Source organism: Buteo buteo, chromosome 6, assembly GCF_964188355.1.
Source record: "Buteo buteo chromosome 6, bButBut1.hap1.1, whole genome shotgun sequence".
NCBI classification, from domain to species: domain Eukaryota; kingdom Metazoa; phylum Chordata; class Aves; order Accipitriformes; family Accipitridae; genus Buteo; species Buteo buteo.
Genome location: NC_134176.1, coordinates 45,258,681 through 45,275,329, shown reverse-complemented (window position 1 = coordinate 45,275,329; position 16,649 = coordinate 45,258,681).

The window sequence follows — 16,649 nt, the reverse complement described above, 5'->3', positions numbered from 1 at the left end:
ACGGGGCTCAGTCTCGGCAAGCCTCTTTCTGAAAAGGCGAACGGTCGGATCCTTCTCCCCCGAGGAAGGGCCCAGCCCTGAAAGCTCTTGCTGCTCTTCACCGTCCCTTGGCACCCTACCTACAGGCACAACAGCACTGGGGATCTGTGCTTTCCCAGAGACGGAACATCTCACGGGGCTCAGTCTCGGCAAGCCTCTTTCTGAAAAGGCGAACGGTCGGATCCTTCTCCCACGAGGAAGGGCCCAGCCCTGAAAGCTCTTGCTGCTCTTCACCGCCCCTTGGCACCCTACCTACAGGCACAACAGCACTGGGGATCTGTGCTTTCCCACAAACGGAATATCTCACGGCGCTCAGTCTCGGCAAGCCTCTTTCTGAAAAGACCGACGGTGCGATCCATCTCCCCCGAGGAAGGGCCCAGCCCTGAAAGCTCTTGCTGCTCTTCACCGTCCCTTGGCACCCTACCTACAGGCACAACAGCACTGGGGATCTGTGCTTTCCCAGAGACGGAACATCTCACGGGGCTCAGTCTCGGCAAGCCTCTTTCTGAAAAGGCGAACGGTCGGATACTTGTCCCACGAGGAAGGGCCCAGCCCTGAAAGCTCTTGCTGCTCTTCACCGCCCCTTGGCACCCTACCTACAGGCACAACAGCACTGGGGATCTGTGCTTTCCCAGAGACGGAACATCTCACGGGGCTCAGTCTCGGCAAGCCTCTTTCTGAAAAGACGAACGGTCGGATCCTTCTCCCACGACGAAGGGCCCAGCCCTGAAAGCTCTTGCTGCTGTTCACCGCCCCTTGGCACCCTACCTACAGGCACAACAGCACTGGGGATCTGTGCTTTCCCAGAGACGGAACAACTCACGGCGCTCAGTCTCGGCAAGCCTCTTTCTGAAAAGGCGAACGGTCGGATCCTTCTCCCCCGAGGAAGGGCCCAGCCCTGAAAGCTCTTGCTGCTCTTCACCGCCCCTTGTGGCCCTACCCACAGGCACAACAGCACTGGGGATCTGTGCTTTCCCAGAGACGGAACATCTCACGGGGCTCAGTCTCGGCAAGCCTCTTTCTGAAAAGGCGAACGGTCGGATCCTTCTCCCACGAGTAAGGGCCCAGCCCTGAAAGCTCTTGCTGCTCTTCACCGTCCCTTGTGGCCCTACCTACAGGCACAACAGCACTGGGGATCTGTGCTTTCCCAGAGACGGAACATCTCACGGGGCTCAGTCTCGGCAAGACTCTTTCTGAAAAGGCGAACGGTCGGATCCTTCTCCCATGAGGAAGGGCCCAGCCCTGAAAGCTCTTGCTGCTCTTCACCGTCCCTTGGCACCCTACCTACAGGCACAACAGCACTGGGGATCTATGCTTTCGCAGAGACGGAACATCTCGTGGTGCTACGCCTCGGCAGAGCCTCTTTTTTTTGGAAAAGGCGAACGGTCGGATCCTTCTCCCACGAGGAAGGGCCCAGCCCTGAAAGCTCTTGCTGCTCTTCACCGCCCCTTGGCACCCTACCTACAGGCACAACAGCACTGGGGATCTGTGCTTTCCCAGAGACGGAACATCTCGTGGCGCTACGCCTCGGCAGAGCCTCTTTTTTCTGGAAAAGGCGAACGGTCGGATCCTTCTCCCCCGAGGAAGGGCCCAGCCCTGAAAGCTCTTGCTGCTCTTCACTGTCCCTTGGCACCCTACCTACAGGCACAACAGCACTGGGGATCTGTGCTTTCCCAGAGACGGAACATCTCACGGGGCTCAGTCTCGGCAAGCCTCTTTCTGAAAAGGTGAACGGTCGGATCTTTCTCCCACGACGAAGGGCCCAGCCCTGAAAGCTCTTGCTGCTCTTCACCGTCCCTTGGCACCCTACCTACAGGCACAACAGCACTGGGGATCTGTGCTTTCCCAGAGACGGAACATCTCACGGCGCTCAGTCTCGGCAAGTCTCTTTCTGAAAAGGCGAACGGTCGGATACTTGTCCCACGAGGAAGGGCCCAGCCCTGAAAGCTCTTGCTGCTCTTCACTGTCCCTTGGCACCCTACCTACAGGCACAACAGCACTGGGGATCTGTGCTTTCCCAGAGACGGAACATCTCACGGGGCTCAGTCTCGGCAAGCCTCTTTCTGAAAAGACGAACGGTGCGATCCTTCTCCCACGACGAAGGGCCCAGCCCTGAAAGCTCTTGCTGCTCTTCACCGTCCCTTGGCACCCTACCTACAGGCACAACAGCACTGGGGATCTGTGCTTTCCCAGAGACGGAACATCTCACGGGGCTCAGTCTCGGCAAGCCTCTTTCTGAAAAGGCGAACGGTCGGATCCTTCTCCCACGAGGAAGGGCCCAGCCCTGAAAGCTCTTGCTGCTCTTCACCGTCCCTTGGCACCCTACCTACAGGCACAACAGCACTGGGGATCTATGCTTTCGCAGAGACGGAACATCTCGTGGTGCTACGCCTCGGCAGAGCCTCTTTTTTTTGGAAAAGGCGAACGGTCGGATCCTTCTCCCACGAGGAAGGGCCCAGCCCTGAAAGCTCTTGCTGCTCTTCACCGCCCCTTGGCACCCTACCTACAGGCACAACAGCACTGGGGATCTGTGCTTTCCCAGAGACGGAACATCTCGTGGCGCTACGCCTCGGCAGAGCCTCTTTTTTCTGGAAAAGGCGAACGGTCGGATCCTTCTCCCACGAGGAAGGGCCCAGCCCTGAAAGCTCTTGCTGCTCTTCACTGTCCCTTGGCACCCTACCTACAGGCACAACAGCACTGGGGATCTGTGCTTTCCCAGAGACGGAACATCTCACGGGGCTCAGTCTCGGCAAGCCTCTTTCTGAAAAGGTGAACGGTCGGATCTTTCTCCCACGACGAAGGGCCCAGCCCTGAAAGCTCTTGCTGCTCTTCACCGTCCCTTGGCACCCTACCTACAGGCACAACAGCACTGGGGATCTGTGCTTTCCCAGAGACGGAACATCTCACGGCGCTCAGTCTCGGCAAGTATTTTCTGAAAAGGCGAACGGTCGGATACTTGTCCCACGAGGAAGGGCCCAGCCCTGAAAGCTCTTGCTGCTCTTCACTGTCCCTTGGCACCCTACCTACAGGCACAACAGCACTGGGGATCTGTGCTTTCCCAGAGACGGAACATCTCACGGGGCTCAGTCTCGGCAAGCCTCTTTCTGAAAAGACGAACGGTCGGATCCTTCTCCCACGAGGAAGGGCCCAGCCCTGAAAGCTCTTGCTGCTCTTCACCGTCCCTTGGCACCCTACCTACAGGCACAACAGCACTGGGGATCTGTGCTTTCCCAGAGACGGAATATCTCACGGGGCTCAGTCTCGGCAAGCCTCTTTCTGAAAAGGCGAACGGTCGGATACTTGTCCCACGAGGAAGGGCCCAGCCCTGAAAGCTCTTGCTGCTGTTCACCGTCCCTTGGCACCCTACCTACAGGCACAACAGCACTGGGGATCTGTGCTTTCCCAGAGACGGAATATCTCACGGCGCTCAGTCTCGGCAAGCCTCTTTCTTAAAAGGCGAACGGTGCGATCCATCTCCCCCGAGGAAGGGCCCAGCCCTGAAAGCTCTTGCTGCTGTTCACCGTCCCTTGGCGCCCTACCTACAGGCACAACAGCACTGGGGATCTGTGCTTTCCCAGAGACGGAACATCTCACGGGGCTCAGTCTCGGCAAGCCTCTTTCTGAAAAGGCGAACGGTCGGATACTTGTCCCACGAGGAAGGGCCCAGCCCTGAAAGCACTTGCTGCTCTTCACCGCCCCTTGGCACCCTACCTACAGGCACAACAGCACTGGGGATCTGTGCTTTCCCAGAGACGGAACATCTCACGGGGCTCAGTCTCGGCAAGCCTCTTTCTGAAAAGGCGAACGGTCGGATCCTTCTCCCCCGAGGAAGGGCCCAGCCCTGAAAGCTCTTGCTGCTCTTCACCGCCCCTTGGCACCCTATCTACAGGCACAACAGCACTGGGGATCTGTGCTTTCCCAGAGACGGAACATCTCACGGGGCTCAGTCTCGGCAAGCCTCTTTCTGAAAAGGCGAACGGTCGGATCCTTTTCCCACGAGGAAGGGCCCAGCCCTGAAAGCTCTTGCTGCTCTTCACCGTCCCTTGTGGCCCTACCTACAGGCACAACAGCACTGGGGATCTGTGCTTTCGCAGAGACGGAACATCTCGTGGCGCTACGCCTCGGCAGAGCCTCTTTTTTCTGGAAAAGGCGAACGGTCGGATCCTTCTCCCATGAGGAAGGGCCCAGCCCTGAAAGCTCTTGCTGCTCTTCACTGTCCCTTGGCACCCTACCTACAGGCACAACAGCACTGGGGATCTGTGCTTTCCCAGAGACGGAACATCTCACGGGGCTCAGTCTCGGCAAGCCTCTTTCTGAAATGGTGAACGGTCGGATCCTTCTCCCACGACGAAGGGCCCAGCCCTGAAAGCTCTTGCTGCTCTTCACCGTCCCTTGGCACCCTACCTACAGGCACAACAGCACTGGGGATCTGTGCTTTCCCAGAGACGGAACATCTCACGGGGCTCAGTCTCGGCAAGCCTCTTTCTGAAAAGGCGAACGGTCGGATACTTGTCCCCCGAGGAAGGGCCCAGCCCTGAAAGCTCTTGCTGCTGTTCACCGTCCCTTGGCGCCCTACCTACAGGCACAACAGCACTGGGGATCTGTGCTTTCCCAGAGACGGAACATCTCACGGGGCTCAGTCTCGGCAAGCCTCTTTCTGAAAAGGCGAACGGTCGGATACTTGTCCCACGAGGAAGGGCCCAGCCCTGAAAGCACTTGCTGCTCTTCACCGCCCCTTGGCACCCTACCTACAGGCACAACAGCACTGGGGATCTGTGCTTTCCCAGAGACGGAACATCTCACGGGGCTCAGTCTCGGCAAGCCTCTTTCTGAAAAGGCGAACGGTCGGATCCTTCTCCCCCGAGGAAGGGCCCAGCCCTGAAAGCTCTTGCTGCTCTTCACCGCCCCTTGGCACCCTATCTACAGGCACAACAGCACTGGGGATCTGTGCTTTCCCAGAGACGGAACATCTCACGGGGCTCAGTCTCGGCAAGCCTCTTTCTGAAAAGGCGAACGGTCGGATCCTTTTCCCACGAGGAAGGGCCCAGCCCTGAAAGCTCTTGCTGCTCTTCACCGTCCCTTGTGGCCCTACCTACAGGCACAACAGCACTGGGGATCTGTGCTTTCGCAGAGACGGAACATCTCGTGGCGCTACGCCTCGGCAGAGCCTCTTTTTTCTGGAAAAGGCGAACGGTCGGATCCTTCTCCCATGAGGAAGGGCCCAGCCCTGAAAGCTCTTGCTGCTCTTCACTGTCCCTTGGCACCCTACCTACAGGCACAACAGCACTGGGGATCTGTGCTTTCCCAGAGACGGAACATCTCACGGGGCTCAGTCTCGGCAAGCCTCTTTCTGAAATGGTGAACGGTCGGATCCTTCTCCCACGACGAAGGGCCCAGCCCTGAAAGCTCTTGCTGCTCTTCACCGTCCCTTGGCACCCTACCTACAGGCACAACAGCACTGGGGATCTGTGCTTTCCCAGAGACGGAACATCTCACGGGGCTCAGTCTCGGCAAGCCTCTTTCTGAAAAGGCGAACGGTCGGATACTTGTCCCACGACGAAGGGCCCAGCCCTGAAAGCTCTTGCTGCTCTTCACCGCCCCTTGGCACCCTACCTACAGGCACAACAGCACTGGGGATCTGTGCTTTCCCAGAGACGGAACATCTCACGGGGCTCAGTCTCGGCAAGCCTCTTTCTGAAAAGGTGAACGGTCGGATCCTTCTCCCACGAGGAAGGGCCCAGCCCTGAAAGCTCTTGCTGCTCTTCACCGTCCCTTGGCACCCTACCTACAGGCACAACAGCACTGGGGATCTGTGCTTTCCCAGAGACGGAACATCTCACGGGGCTCAGTCTCGGCAAGCCTCTTTCTGAAAAGGCGAACGGTCGGATACTTGTCCCACGAGGAAGGGCCCAGCCCTGAAAGCTCTTGCTGCTCTTCACCGCCCCTTGGCACCCTACCTACAGGCACAACAGCACTGGGGATCTGTGCTTTCCCAGAGACGGAACATCTCACGGCGCTCAGTCTCGGCAAGCCTCTTTCTGAAAAGGCGAACGGTCGGATCCTTCTCCCACGAGGAAGGGCCCAGCCCTGAAAGCTCTTGCTGCTCTTCACCGCCCCTTGGCACCCTACCTACAGGCACAACAGCACTGGGGATCTGTGCTTTCCCAGAGACGGAACATCTCACCTGGCTCAGTCTCGGCAAGCCTCTTTCTGAAAAGGCGAACGGTCGGATCCTTCTCCCACGAGGAAGGGCCCAGCCCTGAAAGCTCTTGCTGCTCTTCACCGTCCCTTGGCACCCTACCTACAGGCACAACAGCACTGGGGATCTGTGCTTTCCCAGAGACGGAACATCTCATGGCGCTACGCCTCGGCAGAGCCTCTTTTTTCTGGAAAAGGCGAACGGTCGGATCCTTCTCCCCCGAGGAAGGGCCCAGCCCTGAAAGCTCTTGCTGCTCTTCACCGTCCCTTGGCACCCTACCTACAGGCACAACAGCACTGGGGATCTGTGCTTTCCCAGACACGGAACATCTCACGGGGCTCAGTCTCAGCAAGCCTCTTTCTGAAAAGGCGAACGGTCGGATCCTTCTCCCACGAGGAAGGGCCCAGCCCTGAAAGCTCTTGCTGCTCTTCACCGTCCCTTGGCACCCTACCTACAGGCACAACAGCACTGGGGATCTGTGCTTTCCCAGACACGGAACATCTCACGGGGCTCAGTCTCGGCAAGCCTCTTTCTGAAAAGGCGAACGGTCGGATCCTTCTCCCACGAGGAAGGGCCCAGCCCTGAAAGCTCTTGCTGCTCTTCACCGTCCCTTGGCACCCTACCTACAGGCACAACAGCACTGGGGATCTGTGCTTTCCCAGAGACGGAATATCTCACGGGGCTCAGTCTCGGCAAGCCTCTTTCTGAAAAGGCGAACGGTCGGATACTTGTCCCACGAGGAAGGGCCCAGCCCTGAAAGCTCTTGCTGCTGTTCACCGTCCCTTGGCACCCTACCTACAGGCACAACAGCACTGGGGATCTGTGCTTTCCCAGAGACGGAATATCTCATGGCGCTCAGTCTCGGCAAGCCTCTTTCTGAAAAGGCGAACGGTGCGATCCATCTCCCCCGAGGAAGGGCCCAGCCCTGAAAGCTCTTGCTGCTGTTCACCATCCCTTGGTGCCCTACCTACAGGCACAACAGCACTGGGGATCTGTGCTTTCCCAGAGACGGAACATCTCACGGGGCTCAGTCTCGGCAAGCCTCTTTCTGAAAAGGCGAACGGTCGGATACTTGTCCCACGAGGAAGGGCCCAGCCCTGAAAGCTCTTGCTGCTCTTCACCGCCCCTTGTGGCCCTACCTACAGGCACAACAGCACTGGGGATCTGTGCTTTCCCAGAGACGGAACATCTCACGGGGCTCAGTCTCGGCAAGCCTCTTTCTGAAAAGGCGAACGGTCGGATCCTTCTCCCACGAGGAAGGGCCCAGCCCTGAAAGCTCTTGCTGCTCTTCACCGTCCCTTGGCACCCTACCTACAGGCACAACAGCACTGGGGATCTGTGCTTTCCCAGAGACGGAACATCTCACGGGGCTCAGTCTCGGCAAGCCTCTTTCTGAAAAGGCGAACGGTCGGATACTTTTCCCACGAGGAAGGGCCCAGCCCTGAAAGCTCTTGCTGCTCTTCACCGTCCCTTGTGGCCCTACCTACAGACACAACAGCACTGGGGATCTGTGCTTTCCCAGAGACGGAACATCTCGTGGCGCTACGCCTCGGCAGAGCCTCTTTTTTCTGGAAAAGGCGAACGGTCGGATCCTTGTCCCACGAGGAAGGGCCGAGCCCTGAAAGCTCTTGCTGCTCTTCACTGTCCCTTGGCACCCTACCTACAGGCACAACAGCACTGGGGATCTGTGCTTTCCCAGAGACGGAACATCTCACGGGGCTCAGTCTCGGCAAGCCTCTTTCTGAAAAGGTGAACGGTCGGATCCTTCTCCCACGACGAAGGGCCCAGCCCTGAAAGCTCTTGCTGCTGTTCACCGTCCCTTGGCACCCTACCTACAGGCACAACAGCACTGGGGATCTGTGCTTTCCCAGAGACGGAACATCTCACGGGGCTCAGTCTCGGCAAGCCTCTTTCTGGAAAGGCGAACGGTCGGATACTTGTCCCACGAGGAAGGGCCCAGCCCTGAAAGCTCTTGCTGCTCTTCACCGCCCCTTGGCACCCTACCTACAGGCACAACAGCACTGGGGATCTGTGCTTTCCCAGAGACGGAACATCTCACGGGGCTCAGTCTCGGCAAGCCTCTTTCTGAAAAGGTGAACGGTCGGATCCTTCTCCCACGAGGAAGGGCCCAGCCCTGAAAGCTCTTGCTGCTCTTCACCGTCCCTTGGCACCCTACCTACAGGCACAACAGCACTGGGGATCTGTGCTTTCCCAGACACGGAACATCTCACGGGGCTCAGTCTCGGCAAGCCTCTTTCTGAAAAGGCGAACGGTCGGATCCTTCTCCCACGAGGAAGGGCCCAGCCCTGAAAGCTCTTGCTGCTCTTCACCGCCCCTTGGCACCCTACCTACAGGCACAACAGCACTGGGGATCTGTGCTTTCCCAGAGACGGAACATCTCACGGGGCTCAGTCTCGGCAAGCCTTTTTCTGAAAAGGCGAACGGTCGGATCCTTCTCCCACGAGGAAGGGCCCAGCCCTGAAAGCTCTTGCTGCTCTTCACCGTCCCTTGGCACCCTACCTACAGGCACAACAGCACTGGGGATCTGTGCTTTCCCAGACACGGAACATCTCACGGGGCTCAGTCTCGGCAAGCCTCTTTCTGAAAAGGCGAACGGTCGGATCCTTCTCCCACGACGAAGGGCCCAGCCCTGAAAGCTCTTGCTGCTCTTCACCGTCCCTTGGCACCCTACCTACAGGCACAACAGCAGTGGGGATCTGTGCTTTCCCAGAGACGGAACATCTCACGGGGCTCAGTCTCGGCAAGTCTCTTTCTGAAAAGGCGAACGGTCGGATCCTTCTCCCCCGAGGAAGGGCCCAGCCCTGAAAGCTCTTGCTGCTCTTCACCGTCCCTTGGCACCCTACCTACAGGCACAACAGCACTGGGGATCTGTGCTTTCCCAGAGACGGAATATCTCACGGGGCTCAGTCTCGGCAAGCCTCTTTCTGAAAAGGCGAACGGTCGGATCCTTCTCCCACGAGGAAGGGCCCAGCCCTGAAAGCTCTTGCTGCTCTTCACCGTCCCTTGTGGCCCTACCTACAGGCACAACAGCACTGGGGATCTGTGCTTTCCCAGAGACGGAACATCTCACGGGGCTCAGTCTCGGCAAGCCTGTTTCTGAAAAGGCGAACGGTCGGATCCTTCTCCCACGAGGAAGGGCCCAGCCCTGAAAGCTCTTGCTGCTCTTCACCGTCCCTTGGCACCCTACCTACAGGCACAACAGCACTGGGGATCTGTGCTTTCCCAGAGACGGAATATCTCACGGCGCTGAGTCTCGGCAAGCCTCTTTCTGAAAAGACGAACGGTGCGATCCATCTCCCCCGAGGAAGGGCCCAGCCCTGAAAGCTCTTGCTGCTCTTCACCGTCCCTTGGCACCCTACCTACAGGCACAACAGCACTGGGGATCTGTGCTTTCCCAGAGACGGAACATCTCACGGGGCTCAGTCTCGGCAAGCCTCTTTCTGAAAAGGCGAACGGTCGGATCCTTCTCCCCCGAGGAAGGGCCCAGCCCTGAAAGCTCTTGCTGCTCTTCACCGTCCCTTGGCACCCTACCTACAGGCACAACAGCACTGGGGATCTGTGCTTTCCCAGAGACGGAACATCTCACGGGGCTCAGTCTCGGCAAGCCTCTTTCTGAAAAGGCGAACGGTCGGATCCTTCTCCCACGAGGAAGGGCCCAGCCCTGAAAGCTCTTGCTGCTCTTCACCGCCCCTTGGCACCCTACCTACAGGCACAACAGCACTGGGGATCTGTGCTTTCCCAGAAACGGAATATCTCACGGCGCTCAGTCTCGGCAAGCCTCTTTCTGAAAAGACGAACGGTGCGATCCATCTCCCCCGAGGAAGGGCCCAGCCCTGAAAGCTCTTGCTGCTCTTCACCGTCCCTTGGCACCCTACCTACAGGCACAACAGCACTGGGGATCTGTGCTTTCCCAGAGACGGAACATCTCACGGGGCTCAGTCTCGGCAAGCCTCTTTCTGAAAAGGCGAACGGTCGGATACTTGTCCCACGAGGAAGGGCCCAGCCCTGAAAGCTCTTGCTGCTCTTCACCGCCCCTTGGCACCCTACCTACAGGCACAACAGCACTGGGGATCTGTGCTTTCCCAGAGACGGAACATCTCACGGGGCTCAGTCTCGGCAAGCCTCTTTCTGAAAAGGTGAACGGTCGGATCCTTCTCCCACGACGAAGGGCCCAGCCCTGAAAGCTCTTGCTGCTGTTCACCGCCCCTTGGCACCCTACCTACAGGCACAACAGCACTGGGGATCTGTGCTTTCCCAGAGACGGAACAACTCACGGCGCTCAGTCTCGGCAAGCCTCTTTCTGAAAAGGCGAACGGTCGGATCCTTCTCCCCCGAGGAAGGGCCCAGCCCTGAAAGCTCTTGCTGCTCTTCACCGCCCCTTGTGGCCCTACCCACAGGCACAACAGCACTGGGGATCTGTGCTTTCCCAGAGACGGAACATCTCACGGGGCTCAGTCTCGGCAAGCCTCTTTCTGAAAAGGCGAACGGTCGGATCCTTCTCCCACGAGTAAGGGCCCAGCCCTGAAAGCTCTTGCTGCTCTTCACCGTCCCTTGTGGCCCTACCTACAGGCACAACAGCACTGGGGATCTGTGCTTTCCCAGAGACGGAACATCTCACGGGGCTCAGTCTCGGCAAGACTCTTTCTGAAAAGGCGAACGGTCGGATCCTTCTCCCATGAGGAAGGGCCCAGCCCTGAAAGCTCTTGCTGCTCTTCACCGTCCCTTGGCACCCTACCTACAGGCACAACAGCACTGGGGATCTATGCTTTCGCAGAGACGGAACATCTCGTGGTGCTACGCCTCGGCAGAGCCTCTTTTTTTTGGAAAAGGCGAACGGTCGGATCCTTCTCCCACGAGGAAGGGCCCAGCCCTGAAAGCTCTTGCTGCTCTTCACCGCCCCTTGGCACCCTACCTACAGGCACAACAGCACTGGGGATCTGTGCTTTCCCAGAGACGGAACATCTCGTGGCGCTACGCCTCGGCAGAGCCTCTTTTTTCTGGAAAAGGCGAACGGTCGGATCCTTCTCCCCCGAGGAAGGGCCCAGCCCTGAAAGCTCTTGCTGCTCTTCACTGTCCCTTGGCACCCTACCTACAGGCACAACAGCACTGGGGATCTGTGCTTTCCCAGAGACGGAACATCTCACGGGGCTCAGTCTCGGCAAGCCTCTTTCTGAAAAGGTGAACGGTCGGATCTTTCTCCCACGACGAAGGGCCCAGCCCTGAAAGCTCTTGCTGCTCTTCACCGTCCCTTGGCACCCTACCTACAGGCACAACAGCACTGGGGATCTGTGCTTTCCCAGAGACGGAACATCTCACGGCGCTCAGTCTCGGCAAGTCTCTTTCTGAAAAGGCGAACGGTCGGATACTTGTCCCACGAGGAAGGGCCCAGCCCTGAAAGCTCTTGCTGCTCTTCACTGTCCCTTGGCACCCTACCTACAGGCACAACAGCACTGGGGATCTGTGCTTTCCCAGAGACGGAACATCTCACGGGGCTCAGTCTCGGCAAGCCTCTTTCTGAAAAGACGAACGGTGCGATCCTTCTCCCACGACGAAGGGCCCAGCCCTGAAAGCTCTTGCTGCTCTTCACCGTCCCTTGGCACCCTACCTACAGGCACAACAGCACTGGGGATCTGTGCTTTCCCAGAGACGGAACATCTCACGGGGCTCAGTCTCGGCAAGCCTCTTTCTGAAAAGGCGAACGGTCGGATCCTTCTCCCACGAGGAAGGGCCCAGCCCTGAAAGCTCTTGCTGCTCTTCACCGTCCCTTGGCACCCTACCTACAGGCACAACAGCACTGGGGATCTGTGCTTTCCCAGAGACGGAACATCTCACGGGGCTCAGTCTCGGCAAGCCTCTTTCTGAAAAGGCGAACGGTCGGATCCTTCTCCCACGAGGAAGGGCCCAGCCCTGAAAGCTCTTGCTGCTCTTCACCGTCCCTTGGCACCCTACCTACAGGCACAACAGCACTGGGGATCTGTGCTTTCCCAGAGACGGAACATCTCACGGGGCTCAGTCTCGGCAAGCCTCTTTCTGAAAAGGCGAACGGTTGGATCCTTGTCCCACGAGGAAGGGCCCAGCCCTCAAAGCTCTTGCTGCTCTTCACCGTCCCTTGGCACCCTACCTACAGGCACAACAGCACTGGGGATCTGTGCTTTCCCAGAGACGGAACATCTCACGGGGCTCAGTCTCGGCAAGCCTCTTTCTGAAAAGGCGAACGGTCGGATCCTTCTCCCACGAGGAAGGGCCCAGCCCTGAAAGCTCTTGCTGCTCTTCACCGTCCCTTGTGGCCCTACCTACAGGCACAACAGCACTGGGGATCTGTGCTTTCCCAGAGACGGAACATCTCACGGGGCTCAGTCTCGGCAAGCCTCTTTCTGAAAAGGCGAACGGTCGGATCCTTCTCCCACGAGGAAGGGCCCAGCCCTGAAAGCTCTTGCTGCTCTTCACCGTCCCTTGGCACCCTACCTACAGGCACAACAGCACTGGGGATCTGTGCTTTCCCAGAGACGGAATATCTCACGGGGCTCAGTCTCGGCAAGCCTCTTTCTGAAAAGGCGAACGGTCGGATACTTGTCCCACGAGGAAGGGCCCAGCCCTGAAAGCTCTTGCTGCTGTTCACCGTCCCTTGGCACCCTACCTACAGGCACAACAGCACTGGGGATCTGTGCTTTCCCAGAGACGGAATATCTCACGGCGCTCAGTCTCGGCAAGCCTCTTTCTTAAAAGGCGAACGGTGCGATCCATCTCCCCCGAGGAAGGGCCCAGCCCTGAAAGCTCTTGCTGCTGTTCACCGTCCCTTGGCGCCCTACCTACAGGCACAACAGCACTGGGGATCTGTGCTTTCCCAGAGACGGAACATCTCACGGGGCTCAGTCTCGGCAAGCCTCTTTGTGAAAAGGCGAATGGTCGGATACTTGTCCCACGAGGAAGGGCCCAGCCCTGAAAGCTCTTGCTGCTCTTCACCGTCCCTTGGCACCCTACCTACAGGCACAACAGCACTGGGGATCTGTGCTTTCCCAGAGACGGAACATCTCACGGGGCTCAGTCTCGGCAAGCCTCTTTCTGAAAAGGCGAACGGTCGGATCCTTCTCCCACGAGGAAGGGCCCAGCCCTGAAAGCTCTTGCTGCTCTTCACCGTCCCTTGGCACCCTACCTACAGGCACAACAGCACTGGGGATCTGTGCTTTCCCAGAGACGGAATATCTCACGGGGCTCAGTCTCGGCAAGCCTCTTTCTGAAAAGGCGAACGGTCGGATCCTTCTCACACGAGGAAGGGCCCAGCCCTGAAAGCTCTTGCTGCTCTTCACCGTCCCTTGTGGCCCTACCTACAGGCACAACAGCACTGGGGATCTGTGCTTTCCCAGAGACGGAACATCTCACGGGGCTCAGTCTCGGCAAGCCTCTTTCTGAAAAGGCGAACGGTCGGATCCTTCTCCCACGAGGAAGGGCCCAGCCCTGAAAGCTCTTGCTGCTCTTCACCGTCCCTTGGCACCCTACCTACAGGCACAACAGCACTGGGGATCTATGCTTTCGCAGAGACGGAACATCTCGTGGTGCTACGCCTCGGCAGAGCCTCTTTTTTTTGGAAAAGGCGAACGGTCGGATCCTTCTCCCACGAGGAAGGGCCCAGCCCTGAAAGCTCTTGCTGCTCTTCACCGCCCCTTGGCACCCTACCTACAGGCACAACAGCACTGGGGATCTGTGTTTTCCCAGAGACGGAACATCTCGTGGCGCTACGCCTCGGCAGAGCCTCTTTTTTCTGGAAAAGGCGAACGGTCGGATCCTTCTCCCACGAGGAAGGGCCCAGCCCTGAAAGCTCTTGCTGCTCTTCACTGTCCCTTGGCACCCTACCTACAGGCACAACAGCACTGGGGATCTGTGCTTTCCCAGAGACGGAACATCTCACGGGGCTCAGTCTCGGCAAGCCTCTTTCTGAAAAGGTGAACGGTCGGATCTTTCTCCCACGACGAAGGGCCCAGCCCTGAAAGCTCTTGCTGCTCTTCACCGTCCCTTGGCACCCTACCTACAGGCACAACAGCACTGGGGATCTGTGCTTTCCCAGAGACGGAACATCTCACGGCGCTCAGTCTCGGCAAGTCTCTTTCTGAAAAGGCGAACGGTCGGATACTTGTCCCACGAGGAAGGGCCCAGCCCTGAAAGCTCTTGCTGCTCTTCACTGTCCCTTGGCACCCTACCTACAGGCACAACAGCACTGGGGATCTGTGCTTTCCCAGAGACGGAACATCTCACGGGGCTCAGTCTCGGCAAGCCTCTTTCTGAAAAGACGAACGGTCGGATCCTTCTCCCACGAGGAAGGGCCCAGCCCTGAAAGCTCTTGCTGCTCTTCACCGTCCCTTGGCACCCTACCTACAGGCACAACAGCACTGGGGATCTGTGCTTTCCCAGAGACGGAATATCTCACGGGGCTCAGTCTCGGCAAGCCTCTTTCTGAAAAGGCGAACGGTCGGATACTTGTCCCACGAGGAAGGGCCCAGCCCTGAAAGCTCTTGCTGCTGTTCACCGTCCCTTGGCACCCTACCTACAGGCACAACAGCACTGGGGATCTGTGCTTTCCCAGAGACGGAATATCTCACGGCGCTCAGTCTCGGCAAGCCTCTTTCTTAAAAGGCGAACGGTGCGATCCATCTCCCCCGAGGAAGGGCCCAGCCCTGAAAGCTCTTGCTGCTCTTCACCGTCCCTTGGCACCCTACCTACAGGCACAACAGCACTGGGGATCTGTGCTTTCCCAGAGACGGAACATCTCATGGCGCTACGCCTCGGCAGAGCCTCTTTTTTCTGGAAAAGGCGAACGGTCGGATCCTTCTCCCACGAGGAAGGGCCCAGCCCTGAAAGCTCTTGCTGCTCTTCACCGTCCCTTGGCACCCTACCTACAGGCACAACAGCACTGGGGATCTGTGCTTTCCCAGAGACGGAACATCTCACGGGGCTCAGTCTCGGCAAGCCTCTTTCTGAAAAGGCGAACGGTCGGATCCTTCTCCCACGAGGAAGGGCCCAGCCCTGAAAGCTCTTGCTGCTCTTCACCGTCCCTTGGCACCCTACCTACAGGCACAACAGCGCTGGGGATCTGTGCTTTCCCAGAGACGGAACATCTCACGGGGCTCAGTCTCGGCAAGCCTCTTTCTGAAAAGGCGAACGGTCGGATCCTTTTCCCACGAGGAAGGGCCCAGCCCTGAAAGCTCTTGCTGCTCTTCACCGTCCCTTGTGGCCCTACCTACAGGCACAACAGCACTGGGGATCTGTGCTTTCGCAGAGACGGAACATCTCGTGGCGCTACGCCTCGGCAGAGCCTCTTTTTTCTGGAAAAGGCGAACGGTCGGATCCTTCTCCCATGAGGAAGGGCCCAGCCCTGAAAGCTCTTGCTGCTCTTCACTGTCCCTTGGCACCCTACCTACAGGCACAACAGCACTGGGGATCTGTGCTTTCCCAGAGACGGAACATCTCACGGGGCTCAGTCTCGGCAAGCCTCTTTCTGAAAAGGTGAACGGTCGGATCCTTCTCCCACGACGAAGGGCCCAGCCCTGAAAGCTCTTGCTGCTCTTCACCGCCCCTTGGCACCCTACCTACAGGCACAACAGCACTGGGGATCTGTGCTTTCCCAGAGACGGAACATCTCACGGGGCTCAGTCTCGGCAAGCCTCTTTCTGAAAAGGCGAACGGTCGGATACTTGTCCCACGACGAAGGGCCCAGCCCTGAAAGCTCTTGCTGCTCTTCACCGCCCCTTGGCACCCTACCTACAGGCACAACAGCACTGGGGATCTGTGCTTTCCCAGAGACGGAACATCTCACGGGGCTCAGTCTCGGCAAGCCTCTTTCTGAAAAGGTGAACGGTCGGATCCTTCTCCCACGAGGAAGGGCCCAGCCCTGAAAGCTCTTGCTGCTCTTCACCGTCCCTTGGCACCCTACCTACAGGCACAACAGCACTGGGGATCTGTGCTTTCCCAGAGACGGAACATCTCACGGGGCTCAGTCTCGGCAAGCCTCTTTCTGAAAAGGCGAACGGTCGGATACTTGTCCCACGAGGAAGGGCCCAGCCCTGAAAGCTCTTGCTGCTCTTCACCGCCCCTTGGCACCCTACCTACAGGCACAACAGCACTGGGGATCTGTGCTTTCCCAGAGACGGAACATCTCACGGCGCTCAGTCTCGGCAAGCCTCTTTCTGAAAAGGCGAACGGTCGGATCCTTCTCCCACGAGGAAGGGCCCAGCCCTGAAAGCTCTTGCTGCTCTTCACCGCCCCTTGGCACCCTACCTACAGGCACAACAGCACTGGGGATCTGTGCTTTCCCAGAGACGGAACATCTCACCTGGCTCAGTCTCGGCAAGCCTCTTTCTGAAAAGGCGAACGGTCGGATCCTTCTCCCACGAGGAAG